Source organism: Cebus imitator, unplaced genomic scaffold, assembly GCF_001604975.1.
Source record: "Cebus imitator isolate Cc_AM_T3 unplaced genomic scaffold, Cebus_imitator-1.0 Scaffold2, whole genome shotgun sequence".
Taxonomy (NCBI): Eukaryota; Metazoa; Chordata; class Mammalia; order Primates; family Cebidae; genus Cebus; species Cebus imitator.
In genome coordinates, this window is record NW_016107317.1 from 5485712 (window position 1) to 5488401 (window position 2690).

At 46.5% G+C, this 2690-nt stretch overlaps 1 pseudogene; it reads right to left on the reverse strand.

Moving 5' to 3' along the window:
* Positions 1-252: 252 nt before the first annotated feature.
* Positions 253-1755, reverse strand: LOC108303642 (annotated as a pseudogene).
* Positions 1756-2690: the final 935 nt, after the last annotated feature.

Consider the following 2690-nt stretch of genomic DNA (forward strand, 5'->3'; position numbering starts at 1 on the left):
ATCTGTCTCTGCCACCTCCCTTGGAACTCACTAATTGATTGTCAGAATGAGGAATAGTGATCTACAATGAAGTTAAAAATATTTATGTTTTACAGAGCTGGCTGAGGTTTTATTTTGCACCCTCCCCCCAAAAAAACAATTGAATTGTTTTGTAGCTGGAGCCATGGGCAGGGAGCTTCACAGGCAGTAAACTCCCCCGCAGGTGGGCTGAGGGTTAGGGCTGAGCCTCGGGTGGGTCTCTTGTTCCCTGTACTACCCTGCACAACTGCCTCCCTGGCGGGCTCTGGGGAAGCTGCAGGAGGGGAAGACTGCAGCTGTCCACTTGAGCAGTACATCAGAGGACTCGGGCCCCAGCTTCCCATCACAGATCTCCATCTTCACAACCACGGCCCTGGTGGAGCAGGTGCAGCTGAAGGAGTTGGAGACCGTGCCAGAGTCAAAGCTAAAGCCCAGGCCATAGTTGAGGCCAGGGTTTGTGAGGCCCCCATAGGACAAGCTCAGTCCACCTGTATAGTGCTGGTGGTCTTCCTATGGACACTCATGATCTGCGTCCCAGACTCCACTTGGCTCTCTATGCCCTCCAACTGCTTCCTATATGTGGCGATTTCTATGTCTAGAGCCAGCCTAATGTTCATCAGCTCCTGGTACTCACACAGCTGCTGCACCATGTCCTGTTTGGCTCACTGCAGGACAGCCTCCAGCTTAGACAGCTTGGCATTGGCATCCTTAATGTCCAGCTCAGCACCCTGCTCAGCATCTGCGATGGAGGCCTCAGGGAAGCCGTCTGGCCTTTGAGGCCATCAATCACAGCCTAGAGCCAGCTGATGCTCTGGTTCATTTTGGGGATTTCAGTCTTTGTAGCCACAGGTCATCCCTGTGCTTCACGGACAGCATCCGCTGCTCCTCGTACTTGATCTGGTGCATGCTCTTTGCCTCAGCCCAGCTGCGGTTGGCAATCACCTTGTACTACGCCTTGACCTACGCAACACTTTCCATGTCCAGGGAGCAGCTGTTGTCCATGGGCAGCACCACAGACGTGTCTGAGATCTGGACTGCAGCACCCAGATCTCCTCTTCATACAGCTGCCTGAGGAAGTTGATCTCATCAGGCAGCCCTTCCAGGCGAGACTGCAGCTCTACCTTGTTCCTGTAAGCTTCATCCACAACCTTCTTGATGAAGACAAATTCATTCTCCATCTCTGTATGCTTATTGATCTCATCCTCATACTTGTTCTTGAAGTCCTCCACCAGCCCCTGCATCTTGCCAAGATCCACCTCCAGCTTCAGCTTCTCCTTGCCCAGATTCTCCAGCTGCTGCCTAAGGATGTTGATGTAACTCCCGAACATGTTGTCCATGTAGCTCCCAGCTGTCTTTTGCTGCTGCGGGAGGCTCTACTGTGTCTCCAGCATCTTGTCCTGCTGCTCCAGGAATGGTACCTTGTCGATGAAAAGGCAAACTTGTTGTTCAGGGACTTGATCTGCTCCTTCTCCTGGGTGTGCACAGGATGTTGGGGTCCACCTCCAGGTTAAGGAGATTCAGCAGGCTCTGGCTGACCATGACGGTGTTGATGACTCCCATGTTGCTGGCCCCACCATAGCTTTGGCCCAGGCCACTCTGGAAGCTGCTGCTGCCCACTGGAGAGAACCTGGAGGAGCTGATGGGGGCACCAGGCCCACTCTTGTAGGAGCAGCTTATGAAGTCCTGGGAGCCAGAGGTGGACACCTTGCAGAACTTCTGGGTCACCCTGATGGACATGCTGGAGGCAGGAGTGGAGGCAGGCAGGCTGACCCAGGTGGAGATTCCAGAAGGGGCAGAGAAGCTGCCTCTTGATGAAGTTAAAAATATTTAAATCATTTGAACACAGATGCCAGGAACAAAGTGAATTGTCTTTTATGATTTTTAACAAATTTTTAAAAATATTTAAATGTTGAGGATACCAATGTTATCAAATAGGCCATATTTCTACTGCTTTTTGTGGCCCATATCTAATTTTTAATAAATTATCTATGTCTTCCCATAACAAGGAAAAATAAGTCATATTTACATATAATTCTTCCTTATTTCTTTTAAAAGCAATTCTGTGTATCTAGTGAATTGAGATTTTGGTATTACTTGCTCTAGTAGAGCTGTCCGTTGGAGGCAACTCATGGCTTACACAGGATGCTTACATATTTAAAACTATAGGCATTAAGACCCTCTTACTGCCATAAGCATCAGACCTGAAGGACAGAAGAAAGTGAAAAGCAAATCCTTGTTCATTTCCGAGACTATCGAGTGGCATACAAATAATCCCAGAATCCAAAACTGGAACCTAGACAGCATTAAAAATGAATACTAGTAAACCTATAGTTGCAATACCATATATTGTCTCTCAGTGACATTTACTACTCTACTCTTTATAGCAAATGTAAGCTTGTTGAGTTTTGTTAAAAGATATTTGGGCAATCTAGCTTAGAAATGTAACAAATGCTTATTACATTATTCAATAAAAACATATTCTGAGTTCTAAATAAGTTATAAATGCCTATTTACAGATTGGTGATCTTCTGGAATCTATTACCAAATAGATATTGTAATCCTATCTGCATAAATTGCTTTTGTACACTTAAAACATTCTAATCATCTCTTTATCTATTACCAAGTCACATGCAAAGGATAATGACCAACACCATTGAATAATAGTTATTTGG